General features: G+C 41.2%; 1 protein-coding gene across 5 annotated transcripts in view; it reads left to right on the top strand.

The window, feature by feature from the left end:
- plxna4 (plexin A4) overlaps nucleotides 1–18,080 on the top strand; it is a 240,020-nt gene that overhangs the window by 122,360 nt on the left and 99,580 nt on the right. The window contains exon 4 of one of the 5 annotated variants that reach the window (XR_006094002.1): nucleotides 4,980–5,104. The exons of the other annotated variants lie outside the window; for them this stretch is intronic. The gene's annotated coding sequence lies outside the window, so the exon portion shown is untranslated. The remainder of the gene's footprint in view (nucleotides 1–4,979; nucleotides 5,105–18,080) is intronic. 5 annotated transcript variants of the gene reach the window in all.

Below are 18,080 nucleotides of genomic sequence, written 5' to 3'. Positions count from 1 at the left end.
TTTTGAAAGGAAAACTGTCAGGTTTTTGCCCACTAGTAATAATAATAATATTCATATCAGCAGGTAATTACAGTTCCTTCAATAGAGAGTTAATCCACATGTGCCCTCTCTGTGTTATCGGGGTGCATACCAGGGGAGCTTTGGAGGTAGGCCCATAGAAAGGCCTAAATTACTCTTTTATTCTGGGAGAAGACTCACATAGAGGTTTGTGCATATACGACACCCACATATTTCCCTTTCTGTCTGTTTCTCACTCATACACACACACATCTCCTCATTCACCTCTCATCAGCGCCATATCTCACTCCATTTCCCTGTACAATGGCTGTGCTGTATTAGAGCCATCCTTGAACCCCTGCAGCCGTACTCTGTCCCCAGGCCCAGACTATGACACAGTTGGCTGGGGCAGAAGAAAGACCTTCTGGCCCTGCCTCATTAAAATGGTAAAGAGGTGGAGGAGGATAGAAAAGCTAATCCTTCTACGAGTCCCCTCCTAGAGCCCTCATCTCCTGGCCTGAGACCTCTAGACACGCACGTACACACACACACACACACATGCTTACAGATCATGGGAAGCCAAGGGGCTATGCCTGGGCTTGCTAAAATACATAGCCCCTGGGAGATGGAAATGATAGCGCTCAAATGGGACGGTTTAGGGGCTGAGAGTGAGGGAAATGAGTTTGGGGGGTGCATCAAAGCTGACTTGGTAGCTTTATTGATTTTGAGTGTTCAGTGCTTAAAATCGACGCTTTAGCGACACACAGCTGTCCAGCAGAGTGTCATCCTAGATTTGTAAACATCAAATTGGGTCTCATGCCGTTTAACCATCAGTAAGGCATTTCTAGTAAGCACAGACAGTCCAACAATATGAATGCTTCCCTATTCACTTTCCTTGCTTGGTTTGATTTTTGAAAACACAAAACACATAAACCTTGGTAATGTGACTCTGACTGGCCTGGGTGAAATAATTTTGGTAAATGACTCTTAAAATACAATATTTTACCTTTTCTAAGATACCAAATTGGTACTTTTATGCTAGTATCTATGAAAGAGGCTAAACACTAATAAAAAAAAAGTATTGCAAATACTATATCCCAGGAGTTTTTCAGCATACCTATAAATAATTTTGGATCTTTGACACCCCCCGCCCCCATTGAATCAGAGTAGCCTCCTAAAGAAATGTGGTGATTTTGCCAAAGTCAAACTTGGCTTAAATGCCAGTACAGCAAATTCCACACTGTATCACTCATTTAGACGGTCCATTTGTAAGTTGCAGGGTTTGCAAAGAAGCGGGAAAACAGGGAAATGTTAATTTCCCAAAAGACTGACATTACACAGACTAGCTGAGTAGTGATAACAATAATCCCTTTTACTACTACCATACAGTGACAACTAGCAAAAAATGCTGCAGTATGTTTTGTGGTATTAATTGCATTTATTGATCGTGCTTTGAACGCTACACTGCCAGCACATACACAATTAGTCTTACATGTACTGGTTTTACAGTTTAGACAGTATTAGTTCCAGTAACTCTACACACCCACACGAATGGGAAAGATGTATAGAGAAAATGGATAAGGTTGGTCAATGTGCTTCCTCGGCATGTCCACCTGAAGACTTCCAGACAGATAACGATGCTCGACTTCCATCCCAAAGAGAGAGACAGATGGAGAGAGCGAGACACGATGTGAGAGAGAGAGAAAGGAAAAGGGTGAGCACACCCATCTGTCTGTGTCCAAAGTTAAAGCACTGAGGCAGCACTCGCCTCCAGACTGTGCAATTAACCCACTCTGGAGGTTGGAGGGAGGGAGGAACATTCAGTCCGTCGGCTGCTACTCTGAGAAGGAGACCCTGACGATGGTCTGTTTGGACTATGTTAATATGTTTGGCATTGGACGACAGAAGTGATACTTCATGCATATGTTGGTTTTAGATTTGTGCCGTTATTCAAGCATTCCAATCAAACATTGACACTAAAAAAATCACTGTGTAGATTCTGCTGTTCAGCAGAAATTGTCACGTTCAACTGTAGCTTGAAGTCTTACACCAGGTTTAGGGAGAGTGACCCTTAAGTAGCATGTTAGGTGATTAAAAACATTATAGAAACCAGAATAGAGCTCTGGTTGCTTGTTCCCTGTGCTTGAGACAAATTACAATTAATACTTTCTTTTATCCATATTTATCCATCTCTGAAGTTCATTTCATGATGCACAAACAATAGAAACGATTTGTCCTCCACACTGTGTACGAACTACACAACTTCACATTGTATTCGTGCGTTATTATAAAGAATTTGCAAAATGCTACTTTCCAACTTCGCACATTATAGTCGATGTTTCATTTTAAAATTACTTACTTGGCTGATCACAGCAATTTCACAACACCTCTTCAATAACAATGAGCTTACCACAGAGCCTGTCAAATTAGCTGTTTTGTGGAAGGCTTTAGTGATAAATGCTTATCATAAGAGAATAAGGCTCTGCTCTTGTCTTTGTGTGTATTTGTGTGTACACGTGTGTTGTGCATGTGCATCAAGGCTTCTGCCTTTTCATTCTTCCAAATGCTGTAAGAGGCCATTTGCCAGAATTTTGATCACTTCATTCATTTATTCACTCATTCATTGAGCCTGCTCATCTGCCTCAAGTGATTTCTGAATCTGCACACACAGGATGTGGACAGCAACCCAACAGCCTCTGAGGGCCTATTGAGAAAACTGTAGATAATTTAGGGAAATAAGCACCACATACTATTAGCTTTGATTATAAGAATTATCATGACATACATGTTAATGTTCTCCTTATGTGTAATTTCATTTTTTTTCTTTGTGGGGATGGATGGTAGGTTCTGCCAAAGACTTAAGAGTCACTATTTTCAGAAATTGCTAATTCAATTCTGTTTGAGAGTGTAAAAGCACTGCTTTGAGGACAGTTTTGTTCTCCTCCACATCCGTCCTTTTTCTTCTCTCAAGTGTTGTTTTCTTTTGCTCCCTATTTTCTTGCCTAATTTGTGGGCTGCCCCTTACATACTGGGTTTGGAGGCTGAGTGAAGGCTGTGATTTTTGCATTTACTTGTTGTCTGTATACGACCACAGCACTGGGATGTCGGTTTTGTTATCACTCAGCACTCCTCCTCTTTTTTGCCTGTCATTTCTGGCTTACATGTGACTGACATACTGCTCTCTACTGTACAATACAATGGTGCTATATTTCAACAGTGTCACACACACACACACACACACACACACATGCATTGCCTATGTGTTGGCTGGCAGTTAGCCAAGGCCATAGTCATAAGGCAGTGACAGTAGATGACAGCAGTAAGATTAAAGAGTGTGGGAGTTGTGAGTAGGGTCGAAAGACTGGCAGGTCCATAAATATCACATGGGGAATGCCCTTAATACTTCAGAGCACCATATCATCACACAGGCCCATCACAGAGGAGAGACCTAGCACGCTGAAAGTTGGATATAAGAATGTGACTGTTTGTCTGAAGGAGGATATAAAGTTTGGTTGAAGGCTCAGTAAAAATGCTCACACATGCTGTATAATACAAAAGTCAATTTACAACACTGACCAAGAGGAAGTGGATGGATGGATAGATAATTTGATTTATATCATTGTAAAGTGAACATCTTTGGGTTTTGTACAGTTTGTTAGACAGAGCAAGCAATTTGAGGATGTCCACTTAGGCTCACACAACTTGTTATGGCCAGTTTTTGCTATTGTTTGAAATTGTAACAACTTAAAAATGAATCAACAGATTACTATTTGCAGCCCCAGTTTCAGTGATGTTTTAAAATCACTAGTCATGTCATGCCTGAGTAGAGAGCCTAGTCATGTTTTACCTCAAGATACTGAGAGTAGAAGTAAATAAGAAGTGTCAGAGGAATCACTGAATGCTTGTAGACATTTGGAGCGGTTATTTTGGATTAAAGAACATAGTTAAAGAAAAACACATTTTGTTTTAACTTATCACATGCGTTGCTATAACACAGACACACACACACAGAAATACAGTACACAGCAGTATAAATGCTGTTTTCTCAGTAACCAAACTTTGCAGTTGTCTCAGGTTGGACATAAATGTTGTACTCTAGTGTACCTACAGCTGGATATCCACCCACTGACACTGTGCCCCATTGCCACAGGAACACACACACACATACAGTAAACACAGCCACACACACTGAAGCAGAGCGATAAACAGTTGGAGGGCCTCCTTTAATTAAACCTGTACTGCTGTATATAAACTGTCAATACATGTATGTGGGCAGAAACACACACTTTTCTGTTGCATTTACATCTCATGCGCTCTTTCTCACAAGGCTGAGTAAATTTCAGAGTGCTGTGTGGAGATGAGCGGTGCCTATCAGACTCAATTAGGCTACACCATAAACACATCTCCCAGTGTATCACCATGCTGCCAGAGTAGTTCTGGTTTTAACTGTCTGAACTTGCAAGTCTGTAGAAAACACGGTGTCAGTTTACTTGGTAGACTGATGATTTTTTAATCTTCTTGCTGGGAAAGTGTGTGTACTAGAAGTGTGAAAAGGGACATTTTCTGTGTTGTGTTTTTAGTTACTTGTAATGTAAAGTGTTGTGATGTTTCTTTACACGTGTAATGTGGGTTCAGACTACGCTGGTTTGTGTGTGTGTGTGTGTGTTTCCTTTTGCATCTTTCTTCAGCCATCTGTGTGCGCGTATGTGTACGCATATTTGTCTGTCCCCAGTGAGGTGTGCTCTCGGCTCTGAGTGGGCGTTTCACAGACAGCCAAGAGACCAGCGGGGAAATTTCCCATCAGCCCACGGTGCAGTGTGCAGTGCAGGTTAACCACTGAAGAATCTGAAATACATAGTCGCACAGCACAAGCCTCCCTCTTTCTCTCTCTCTCTCTCTCTCTCTCTCTCTTCCTCTCCCCTCTCTCTCACTCTCTCTCGCTCTCTCTCCCCCACTCTCCCTCACTCTTTCTGTCTCCCCAGATGAATCAGAGCAGAGATGAAAAGCTTTCAGGAATGCTGGCAGACAGGCAGTGCTTTACAGTAATCTAACCTGGGGAAGATGAAAGCCAGCTGGGAAGCTGGGAATAGAGCAAAGGGGAGAAAAGGTGAGAGGAAGAGAACGGCGGGATTGAGTTTGGGAAAGAAAGGAGCAGAAGGGCTAGAGAGAGAAAAGGGTAAGAGAATGGCAAAGAGTGAGTGAGTGATGGTTTGTGGAGAGAACGGACTCAGAGATAACAGGAGCTGGATAAAGAAACGATGCGGGGTTAAACAGCAAGATGGTAAAATGTTTGGAAGAGATGGATGGAATAAGGATAAGCTCAGGAAAAAAAACTAGCTTGGAAGTGGGGAGGAATAAAGAGAGGGGGGAAGTTAGAAAAGGGAAAAGTCAGAAAGGGGAATCATGTTGGTGTAACTGAGTAGATTTTTTTTGTATTGTCAGACAGCCAAGGTATGCCAAAGATAGACAAAGACAGTAAAGGATATTTAAGTTGATAAGCTCCTGTGTCTTATTTGGATACTTTTGGTAATTCGCATTAGTCATGGTAACATTATTCTCACCATGCTTATAGCTGAGATCTGGGAACATGATAACACTAAGAAGAAGTCAAATTTATTTATTAATGTATGATAGTAAGGGAGATAATGACAGACAAGATCAAATTAAAAGCAGAACACTAAGGTGGAAATGAAATGAAAACAGACCATGAAAATGGGCTGCTACATTTGGCATTGTAATTACTTTAAACCAGTGTCACTTGAAGAGGTTGACACATAGTGTAATTGTAGCTGTCATACAAATGACAGCAGCCCGACACAAACCTGTGGAGTTTAAATTTCAGATTCTCTTCAGTGGAACAAACTCAATTGCAACACTGCTCACTGAACACTGAAGTAGCATCAAGTGTACCACTGTTGTCGAAATGGCTTTGGCAGTTATAAGGGGGAGCGCTCTTTGTGTGTGTGTGTGTGTGTGTGTGTGTGTGTGTTCTTTGAATCATAATGTAGGTGGAGCAGGCCTGTCGCTGCTGTGACAAATCCCACCTCATGCACCTTGTACTTCCTGCGCAGAATGAGAGAAGCGCACCGCACCGAAACGCTTCCCCACCTAATTGAAATTTTGAGGTATAAGAGGATTTCTGCACAACGCGAGCTGACAGTCCCCATTCAGCAAATATCCTCTTAGACTTCTCCCTCTCTTTCTCTGTCTCTCCCAGAGAAAGAATTAACTTTTATCTGTCTTCAAGTTTTAGTGCGGCTTACACCCATCTCTATCTTACGTTCTGCAGGTGATCTGTCTCAGTTGCTCTCAATCTCTCCTCTTTGTCTCTTTTTCTCTCCGTCTTTCAGGCTTGCTCTGCTCCGACAGGGGCACTTGGTTTGCCTGTTTGCTCATCATACTTTGATATGTCACGTCATAAAAGGACAGAATAGGTAGGCAGGGAAGAAATGAATGTAAAAACAAAGAGGAGGAGGAAGGAGGAGAGGAGATGTTAAAGATAGAGACAGACAAGGAGTGCAGGAGAGGAAATAGAAGTAAGACAGTGAATGACTGTAGTTATGAGATGCCCTTAGCCAGTCATATCAGCTGTGTCAAATTCTCCACACATACTTTAAATCAACTGTTTGATAAAAATCGAGAACAATATTCAATTTATGGGTCTGTGCTTTGACAGATTAGCCGTAATGTTGACCGAGAATTGAATTTTCTGCCATGTTTAATTGCATGACACTCCATCAACTGTGTTTATATTCATTATGTTTTACACTACAGTAGCTAATGTGTTTGTTTCCATGCTGTGAGTATTTGTAATTACACACAGACTCACACATATACATGCTTATAAATGTAGCTGTATAGGTATCACTTTTAGTCACACATGCTTGCATCCTCCTTCTTGTTTGTTTCCTCATATTTGTGATTAGATAACCAACCACCCTGAAACAACACGCTCATTTATTTATGGGGTGAAGTTATTTGACTCCCACTGTGAAGCCTCCATTATCATTATCACAATACATTGCTTTTGTGCTACGGCATAATGCATGGGCGTGAAGCTCTAATGCGTTCCCTTGATAAAGAAGCGCTAATTTTAGAGAAACCTCCCGCGGAGTCGGTGAAGGAACGGCTTATACTCGTGATGTCTTCATTGGTAAAAAGGGGGAATGTTTTTGAAAATAGTACAGAGGACGAAGTCTTACTGAATGAGTTCATGACCAGGTCAGTAGTCACTTTCTTGACTTCTTGAAAGAAAAAGTGATACAAATACAATATTTAGCTTATATCACAAAACTGAAAGCAATTGCAATGTCACAAAATAATAAATGTCACTCAGACTAATGCATCGTAGTTATTTTTCTTGTGTCAAGCTCCAAAAACCCTGTTTCTGTATTGAAGTTTTAAGTAGGGCCGTAGCCTAATGATACAATTCCAGTGTGTCAGACATAATTCAGGGTGAGGTATTGCACCACAAGCAGGCAGACGTAGAAATTAACTTGTGTTGTGATTAATGTGTTTGCCTCTGGTAGATGTTTGAAGTGAGAATACAAAAGCGAGAGGAGAAAAGAAAATAGAAGTGACTTAAGGGAACTAGTCCCAATCTTCTGGGTACATATTTCTGTTCTGCCTTCTCACCCTGCCGTGTGTTTGTGTGCTCTCTTATGACAAATGTCCACTTATCCATCATGTATTTTACTCAGAAAAGCAGGGCCATTTTTTTTTTTAGGTAAGAGCAAGTTAGGCGGTCATCACCATCACCACCAACTGGAGGGGTGTGCCAAAGGAGAGAAAAACATTTTTAAATTTTTCTCTCAGAAAGTCTATCCCACTCATGCCTTTGTGCACATCATATTGTTACATGAATCCAATGGTCGCACGGCAATACACACCTGATTTTGAGTCTCTCGAGCAGGCTCTGTATGGGGATGTATTAGGGGCTGGCATTTGGCAATTGCTGTCATATCATTAATTTTGTGACCCATTTAGTTTTTTTGACTTGTAACACTGCAAGAGTCAGAGATATAAATAAACAATTTAGGTTGCTTATATTCCATGCAAACATCATATCCTGATTATGATCAAGAAGATAACCAGGACACTGTGCATGTATGTGTGCAGGTGTACCCTCATAATAACCAGGGTAAGACTTATAACATAGACATATTCATTTGCAGACTAGGCTGTGTGTTGTTTGACATGCACAGACCTGAAGTTGAATAAAGCTGAATAAGACTAAAATACCAATCAATTATTTGGCCATGACAAGATAATTGGGGGTGTGACTGGGTGTCTGGCCCAGAGCATCAAAATGACTAGAAACAGCCCTACAGAAAAGTATCTTTTATGCTTCAATCATGTATGCAGGTTCATCAAAACTATAATAGGCCAAATGCATAAAGTTAATGATGTGGCAAAAATAGCAGCATGGACGTCCACTCATGCACAACTCCTATGACCGGTGGAGAATGAAACTGTTAAATGAACCAGTTCTGTATTTGTTGCAACACAGACAAGCTTCATGGAATGCATCCAGACCATTTTCAGTGGACACTGGCCTTAAGTCGTCTTGCTCTTTCTCAGTCTCACCATCTTTCCTCCAATGATTTCCATTATTATAGCAGTTGGTGAATCAACACATGCCCTGAGGGTTTAGTGCAGTGTTATTCCTCGCTCTCCCTATCTTCCTCACTCTCCTTGTTTTTCATTTTCTCACTCTCTGCCTCTCTTTGTATCCCTCCTGCTGTCCCCTGCTATGCCGGCAATGCAATTTTTCACTTCAGTGGGAAAACAGGTATAATAGAGGGAGTGTGCCAGTCTGTTTAATAAAGGAATAAAGGCAAAGAGGAGAGATGAGAAAGAAAAAGGAGCCGCCCTTGGGGTTGAAAACAAGGGAATACACACACAGACACAATCACGCATATTATATGCACACACACACACACACACACACACATATTATATGCACACAAACACGCTTGCACAGACAATAAGGAGGGAACACAGAAATTCACACCTGCTTATCTCTGAGGAATTGGTTGTGAGGTGCTTCCCTATTTAATTAGAAACTTTGGTAGGAACCTCATAAATCACCACAACATAAAACTGAAGGGTAGGCAATGAATGCCTCCCCATACACACCCTGGTACACACACGTGCGCGCACATACACACACACAAATAAATCTCCGAAAGATATGGCTATTGGTCATTCCTGAATTCATGAGTGTGTGATCTTCAGCTTCAGTCAGTGATCCATAGATTTAATAAGTGTGTGTGTGTATCACTCTGTCTAGTATGTCCTCATCATAGAGGATAACACAAGTTTAATACCATACCACTACTTTCAGGAAAATTGCCGGTAAAATGTGCACTTCATCAAATTAATCTTTTTAAAGAAGAGTTCAATTTTCCATCGTATGATCATATTACTCGACTCTGTGATTACACCTGAGCAAAGACACAGGACAGAGATAGTGTTGTTTTGAGAATCTGAGCACAGAGGTACAGAAAGGTCACTGGTTATGTGATTGTGTGTGCACAGAACTGTGCACGTATATAGCCCTGTGCTTGTGTGTGAATGCTTGAACTCTAGGTGCATGTGTGTGCTTGAGTCTCCAGAGTTATTCTGATGGCTGTGTGTGGTAACGGGATCCAGGGTGATGTCTGCTCTCAGACAGCGTCTGGCTCTCAGCTCCCCATCTATTATTCACACACCTGGATACACACACGCAGACACACACAAACACTACCTTCTTCCCTTATGCCTTACTCTTTAAAACACTTTATTTTCCACATTTGTGGTTTAACAGTTAAAAGTTCAGGGTTTTATCTCATTCTTGGCAGTTTCTTTGTTAATGCAGCGAGAGTGTAAAAGAATTGTTAATGCGAGTGTGAGTGTAAGTTTGTGCATTTCTTTGTGTATTTATATATTTGTGCTTATCTCCCAGGAAACCAATCACACCCTTGAAGTCAATGAACTGCTCTGTTTGCTCTGGTAAACAAGCCGAAAATTAGTATTGACCAGAGAGAAGAGGACAGACTGATAAACAGTAAAAGAAACAGATAGATAACACCTAAAACAAAGCACAGTCTGGTAAAAAGGGATGAAAAAGTTCTCAAAGTCACGGCTTCACCTTGCCTAAAGTTGATCTGAGCCTGTCAGTAGGTCATTATCAGACCTAGATATCTCTTTGGGGACCTGGCCCTTCTCCACCACCCTGGTTAGATAGGTTGCTGATTGACATTTATAGAAGCAGAGCATGGTACAATCACCAAAAACCTATTGAATTTACCCCTTTAAAATACAAGAATGCACCACTGTTCCTGTTCAGCCTTACATAGAGATAGATATAGATCTCAGAGGGGGTGTCTGTGAGATGATCCTGTGAATGTTGATCAAAGTCCATCACCAGACCATTATCTGAAGAGTTCAGATTTATCTTAGGTTCTTTAAGAGAGCTATGGATATCTGTTCTGTGTAAGGCTGATCTAAGGTTTTTCCAACATGCTATTTTTTCATCATGACCTTAGGTTATCGTGGGTCAATGATTCTCAGTCTCTTTTGCTCAAAAGACAAACTAATGATAGATTCCTCTACCCATTATCCTCAACGGTTGGATAAATTGCTGATTGACAGCTAAGGAAGCAGGATGTGGTCAACTGAGAAAAGTGCAATTAAGTTTACTTACATATGTGACTCAGTGGAAGAATGGACCACCTTGTCCTTCCATTGTTACATATATGCATGTAGAGCATACTAATGAACATACGTATTGTTCATATGTATATTTGCTTTTTAAGTCTTAAGTCTGAACTCAACCAACTTCTCCAAGAAGCCTCCATGCATGTATGCACTTTACGCTTTGGGCAGAGGTTTTGGCTAGAAAGTTCCTCCATCCAAATGCTGCATGCCAGTTGTTGTGGGAGGAAAGGAGGCAGGAAAATGACAGAGCAGTATTGTGATAAACATAGAGGTAGATAAACAGCATATTCCAATTCGTGGTCACCAAGGCAAGAAATCACATATATATATATAATGATATTTATAGTGGTAGAAAGTAGAAAGACCCTGTTTACACCTAAGTTAAAGTCAGTGGTATATTTATTACTTCATTATACTATTCGTATACTGTAATAAACACAATAAATAGAGCTTTAAATGTGTTTAAGTTACAAGAAAACAATGATAGCGATAGATGGTTCTTTCTGCCTTTTCTTCCTCAACCTACTCTTTTTCTTCTTCCCTCTGCTGCTCTAACATCAAAGCTTGCCACTTCTTGCTCTACCATAACTCCATGTCCAGCTTCCTGGGAGCTACAGTTCTCAAAGATGTGGAGAACACACACAACCTTTCCCTCTCTGTCACGTACACACACACACACACACACACACAGTATTATCTCAACGTGATTATACTCAGTGGGCTGTATTTATACTATTCAACTTGCTAAAGCAGTTTGCCAGCCGCACTCCTCCAAATGAATGGCATCCATAAGCTCTGACTTTGTGCACTGCTGTGTCGCCTGAAAGGCCAAGTCTTGATTCGACACAATAGGCTGATTTGGTGCCCTCACTACTCTGGGGAGCATGTTGACTTCATTAATGGCTCCCAAAGCTTTCACACAGTGGCCTCTGGTCACAAAATATAATGGGGAGCGCACCACTCTGTAGCACTGCCACTGGGTTGCACCACTAATAGAGACACAGGTGGTGATGTGCGCTCAAATTATGCCATTGCCTCAGTGGGGTCCTTGAGGCCCAGCCAGTGGCTACTGCAGCAGTGGTGGGAACAGCAGCTCTTATCACTGCAGAATACCTGGGTAAGAAAGGGAGAACAGTAGATGAAATAATTGGTTTGAAAGAGAAATGTGCGTATAGGTTTTTCTCAGCCAGGCCAGTTATTTGTCTGCACTAAATGAGGTCTGTCAGGAGATCTCTACCTGTCGCCTCAAACACCCTGCTGCGGCTCTAATGAGACAGTGAAGTAGAAATTGGAATGGATAAGACAGAGCGAAGGAAGGACGAGGAATAGAAGTAAAGGAATGATGCATATTGCAAGGAAAAATCGATGGACAAAGATATAAAGCGAGACCATGAAAACAGAAAGAGGCGACTGAAAGGAAAAAGCATAAGAGATGGAGCAGTTGATGAATAAGGAACAGGAAAACGGACAATTGCCCAGAAGAAGCAAAGCATTTTGTGACAGCTTTGCTGTTCGCTGGACAGATTGAATGTATTTGTGTGGTTTTCCCTATTTGCTTGATAGAGGAGGCCTTCCTGTCCACATCCACATTACAGAATGAAATGCTAAAGCATTTTTCTGTATTTTCTGGAATAAATGGGTGCCACCAATAACTACATATCAATGAAACAATAACCCATCAAATTGGCAAGGCTTCTTGTTTCCGGTCACATCTGACAGAGTAAATGGTAAAAATGTGTAAGCTCAAACAAAAGAGGGGGATCTAGGTGAGACAACATACAAAATAGCAGCTTATGAATGCTGTGTGGAACAAACATAACCAGAAAGTAAAACATTTTTTAACAGGAAAAAATAAATGAGAGAAACTGAGTGAGTTGTTCAAAGTCAAGAGGTCACAAATGTTCTCAAGATTGAACCGGCCATAAGACTGCAGGTGTTTTAGTCAACCTCATGACTTAAAGATTGAGACAGAACGAAAGAGAGGGAGTGCAATAGAAAGAGAAAAGAGCAAAAGCAAAAGGAGAGGAAGGAAGGAAAAGAGTAACAAAAGCTGGGCTGTGAGCCCCCTGCTTGGCCATGGCGCTCTAAGGCAGCTCAGCAGTAAAGGCAATGATAGCAGGGAGACCTGTCACTCACCCCTTGAAGCCATGGGGGAGATTGAGGGAGGAGGGGAGAGTGGGGGGAGAAATGAGTTAAGAAGCCTCCAGACACTTGTCCCCTTTCACGTCCAACACCATCATCCCTCACAATAACATTCTTGTCCTTCTCTTTGCCTCTCTCCTTGCTTTTTCTGTCTATCTCTCAGCAGGGGGATAAGGTTAGATTAGTAGGCCACATGGACCTGCAGGCTAACAGGTACCACACCTTTAATGCCACAACGGTCAGTCACTGAGCCAGGGGTTCCCCTGAGGCTTTGTCTGCTGTAGTGTCAAATCCCAGATGTGAGGTGGTAGATACTGGAGTAGCGCCAATTGAAACAAACATAAGTGCACATATGCTTGCTCACTGACAAAACTTTAAATGGATTTTTGCTTTTTTTTCCTATAACTCCTCTCTCTCTCTTTACCTTTCCGCTCTCTCTTTAGTTACTTTGGATTTGCTGCTGACACAGCGACACATACCCAGTATCTTAGTTTCACGACCTTTAATCTCACAGCACCGAGCTGTGGGCAGTTTCCTTTAACCTTCCATTCCTAAACAAGCTAGCCAAAATAAAACATCTGCAGAGGATTAACCTCAATAAAACCAAACTCAACAGGAGGGCCATTGTAGAGGTCATATTTCTTCATAGTTTTGACACTGCCAAACGCGAGGCTCTGTAGTTGCTTCCTTGCTAACAATGACATTTCCCTGATTTGCACCCACAAAGCACCTTCTCTCACAGTGCAGGCGATGGGGGAAAGGCATTAATTAAAATCCTGCTGTGTAGCAGATATGCCTAATCGCAAACATAAAACAGAGAATAGTGAATTAAAGCACAGAATGAGTTCAGTTCCACTCTGTGGGGTTTTTAGCCCACTCATCCTCCTATAGTGAGAGGAGTCGAGCCGGAAGGAAAGAAGGAAGGAAGGAAAGAAGGGGGGATTTTAAAAGTGTCTTTAATGAACTGAATGAATATTTCACCTCTGTAAAGGAAAGCAGTAAAGCATTGAGTCGATGTTGTGCCGTTGGATGACGGTAAGATGTCTCCATTATAGCTTGTCATAAAACATAAAATACAATGCCAAAATACATTGTAGATCTCAAAGTACCATGTCATTAGTTATTCATGTGTCAGAACTTGTTACAGAAACCACACTGCTTTAGTGCCCTCCTTTCCGGTCAGGGTCCCTCCCAGATAAACTAAAAACATGTCTATCTTTGATTGTCCCTAATAACTACTTTTGGTGATGAATAAAAGCTTGTTTGTTATTCCTTGCTCCTGCAGTGGTAAATGACCAGCCTGCCATCCCACTTTAGTGTGCCACATCCTCATTAATACCCTCAGATTAATGTCAAATCATCCACACTCCCCCACAAGTCTTGCACCAGTCCATCTCGCCTAAAGCTATATACTGAGGCATTGAATGTGGAAGTGGAGAGTTTGTCCCGGCATTGATTGACACTGAGAAATGGATCCAGTCCGCCTTTTAGCCCCCTTTCCTTCTGTTACTCTCTCCACCCCTCTTACACCCCCTTTCTCTCTGTCCGCCATATGTTTCAATGAGCTGGACAGATTTGGGCAATCAGACAGCCATCATTGTACTGCTGTCGGTATGAATAGAATGCGTGGAGAGACACATTGCCATTATGTAGTGACGATACGTTGTTTCTTTTCTTCCTCTCTCTTTCACAGTGAATGTTCCTCTCAGTTGTCTCTGTCTGTCTGGCTTGTCTCTCTCTCTAGGCTCTTATTGCATGTCCTGCCTTGCCCGATTGAATACCTAACACTGTTGCCGTGGTTTGACAAAGAGGGTCGAAACCTGAGCGAAGTGTGGCAGGTTGGGTTACAGTTGCATTTGGCATCGGGCTATGCTGTTATCGCTCTAAAATGTTTGATTGGTATCTTAAAGAGGGTAAGGATCTAAGGGCTTAAATAGGAGACCTCAGGAGACCCCAACGGCAAATTTTGCTCCTGTTTTGACTGACGTGCTTTTAAAAATGGAGTCACTCAAAGATGTTACTAGTTTTTAGGTGAAATGTTGGATATGTTTCATTCACATTATTATGATAATATTAGGCTGTCTGTGAATGTCCTGGATGAGCTACAGGAATGTAGCAAAGTCATACTCCCCCTGTATAAACAGGAATTATTTTTGACAATCAGTAGCTTTTGCTATCATTCCTATTGCTTATAACAATATTTTACTTACTCACAGTGTTATTGCTACCATCAGGGGATGCGGCTCTATTAGGAATCCAATAGGCCCCATCAGTAGTGTAATCCAAATATTTAAGCCACTTATTTAGACATGCAAATAAAAGAGAATGCATGCCAAATGTCTGTTATTATCATTCTTTGCTTTGTAAAACTGATTTCATGCAACAGCTACACTAAGTACGGTAGCTTAAAGTTAAAGAAGGAAGTGGTTCTGCTGGATCTAATAGACATTTACAGCAAGAGTTTGGGTAATACCTTTGGGTAACAGTTTTTCAGTTCTACATCTCGATCTTAATCACATCCCCAGAGTTTCCACAATTCCTGATCTTAGCAGTGAAGTTAGTGAGTAAAATGTTACTAAAACTTGAAGGAATGATGGCCAGCACTACAAATAAACTGCAAGGAGAAGAAGAAGTTGTTAAAACACAACAAAATACATCACTCTCTTTAAATCCTTTTCTTGTATTTAAAGTTATTTTTGTGACCAGGCTCCATGTCCTTTTTATCATGGTGTCAGAAGAAGGTTCATGACCCTTTTTGGCTGTAGAAGTACTGGCACTGACTCCGGGTTTGCCCATGCACATGTTTCATAGGATTGGTGGAATTCCTCACACAATATGGTTGCGGTAATTTCAGTTTCCCAGCATGTTGTATGACTTTGGATGACATTTTGCTCCGGCCCACTCACCTCACTGTATTTGCATGGCCCATGTCAGACCACAGTGATACTTTAGTCAGCAGCTTATTCTGGCTTCCACCAGCAGCATGTTGGTCATGGTGTGTGTTCCAGCCATGGTGTGTTAGTGTGTGTGCCATGCTTAACAGACTGCAACTCTGTGTGACTAGCCTTCCTTTTGCCACCCCAAATCCATGCCATAGCAGGCAAGGACACAATTCTGCAGTCTCCTCTCACTGTCCTAACTCAGAAACATAGTTATTCTCCTTCAGTTATTGTGTGTTCTTTGTGCTTTTTCCCATATGTGGTGTTGCCCAGAGGGGGTTGTCTTTGCTGTGTATTTCCTGCACTTAGCCACAACCATCATCTGCTCTAGCACTACAACATTTGTATTTTATATCTCCCCTGAGTATTGACTAAACTCCCCCTAAAATGTGGGCATTCTATTTCACCATTTGATGTAAAGTAGTTTCTACACAATGGCATACCAGTTCACAGAGATGATGTAAAATCAATAGAAGTGCGCATCTGTATCACCATTTTCACTAAAAATAATGTTCCGGAGGGCCAACAACTTTATTGTCCCTTGGTATATAAGGTGTCTTTTGGACTCTAATTTTTTGACATTTTAAGAAGTTGGTAGTATGTGCTTTCTTCGATATTTTGCATTTTGCATTTTTTCCCAGCATACTTGCTATTAATTTTGTTGTACAAGATAACACAAACAGTTTAAGCTCAAGTCTTTAGTATTTTATTTCTCTAGAGTAGTGTATGTATAATAAGACTCAGTGTTGCATTTTAATCTGCTTCAAAATGGATTCCATGCAGAGTCAGAGGCAAGAGAAATGTGCTTTTGTGGTGCCAATATGTGGAAAGTAAGAGAGGGTACGCCTGTGGTTTTCACACCGGAATGGCTTCCCTGTCTGTATCACACCTTCTGCTAGCTGTTAGCCCCATGGAGAGAGGGAGATAGTCACTTTGGGCACATTATTTTTTCATTGACAGATTCAAGGCAGATACCATCTGCACAAGGGGTTGGATTTGTTTTTCTCTGCACTGTAACACTGAAACAGTTTTATTAATTTATCTACAGTTGTCAGTATTTCTGATGTATCAACACTGCCCTCGCACTCTGTCCAACACAGTGGATAGTTACTAATCTCAGAAGGTCTGAAAAAGCTTTGAAAGCATACATATTTCATTTGCTCTGAAGGTTTGTGTCTTTTTGAGCATAAAGGTCACAGAGAAAATATAATACAGGTGCACCTACTCTGTTTTTTTTCTGCAAAAACCACTGTCTTCAGTCTACAGTGATAGTGTTGGTATACTTTTTTGTTACAGCCACTAGGGGGATACAGTTCATGGCCAGAGTGGTTGCTTTATGGAGGCCTAGGATATTCTCTGTAAGATCTGTGATATAGCATGTATCTCCCACGTATTCACATGGATCTCAACACACAGAGCTATCGAAGAAATATTTACTGCACACATTTTGCAGGACTGAGGAAGTGTGCTCTGTAAGTTAAAAGTGCTAGTAACTCTTCCCACTCTCCCCAGAGTAACCCTCATTACCATATGAGTAGCTCCAGCCAGACAGCCTGTGTGAATGTGTGTGTGTGTGTGTGTGTGTGTGTGTATGTATGTATGTGTGTGTGTGTGTGTGTGTGTGTGTATGTGAAAGAGAAAGAGAGAGTGAAATGCCACTGTTTCTGTACATGTGAGTGTTTGCATGAACACACTTCCTTGTACAGTATGTGCATTTATGTGTGGGCCCAATGCATTTCTCACCTTCCCACTACTCGGAGGCAAAATGAAGTCTGTCTGGCAGTGAATTTTCTATTGTGTAGTGCTAATGTGATAGCAGAGATTAGCATTGTAATCCATTTAGCATAGAGCAGCTAATCCACTTTATTACTGTTGAAAAGGAATCAGATAATATTGGCTACCACCACTGTAGCTGCCTAATGATTTTAGGCTGATGAAAAAATTACTTAAAGATATATTAATAATTACTGTGGCTGACAATGAAAGTAGGATTAGGCGTTTCATAACAAATCATAATCATTAGCTTTGGCTTTTCATCAAGGGAATTAAAGTATTGATTGTGTTCAGTCTACTCTGAGTAGGCTGTTTGTCTGTAGAAAGTGTGTGTGTGTGTGTGTGTATTTGTTTGTGTATTTGTAGAGATAATAATTATACACTAGCTATTAATTGTCATTTGATTTAGAGTACTATAGACTGCTTTTGGATATTTTGGAATGTTTATCCTTTGTAGCACAGAGTTTGATAGCAGAATGAATTAAATGCGCTGTTGACATTGTTATAAAACACACAAGCCCAGGGTGA

This window comes from Thunnus maccoyii, chromosome 23, assembly GCF_910596095.1.
Source record: "Thunnus maccoyii chromosome 23, fThuMac1.1, whole genome shotgun sequence".
Classification (NCBI taxonomy): Eukaryota; Metazoa; Chordata; class Actinopteri; order Scombriformes; family Scombridae; genus Thunnus; species Thunnus maccoyii.
The sequence above is the reverse complement of the archived record's forward strand: the minus strand, read 5'-3'. Positions and strand labels throughout refer to the sequence as shown.